The following is a 250-nucleotide window of genomic DNA, read 5'->3' as shown; positions in this document are numbered from 1 at the left end:
CCACTGCTATGAAACACGCCATGCACGCTCATCCACACGCGGCCACGCAAGAAGGCTTGCTAATTACTTTTTCGTACTTTCACGTCACATGAATGTGATGACGAATGACTTTCTTTTGTATGGCTGGTAATTGCCGGAAAATTTAACCATTGTTTGAATGCGAGAAGCAATAACATCTTTACAGTCAGTTTTTTTCTGTTGATAAATTATGCAAATATTTTATTGGAAATAAAAAAAGAGGATGAGAAAG

The sequence above is a fragment of the Penaeus monodon genome, chromosome 19, assembly GCF_015228065.2.
Source record: "Penaeus monodon isolate SGIC_2016 chromosome 19, NSTDA_Pmon_1, whole genome shotgun sequence".
Classification (NCBI taxonomy): domain Eukaryota; kingdom Metazoa; phylum Arthropoda; class Malacostraca; order Decapoda; family Penaeidae; genus Penaeus; species Penaeus monodon.
Note: the sequence above shows the minus strand (reverse complement) of the source record.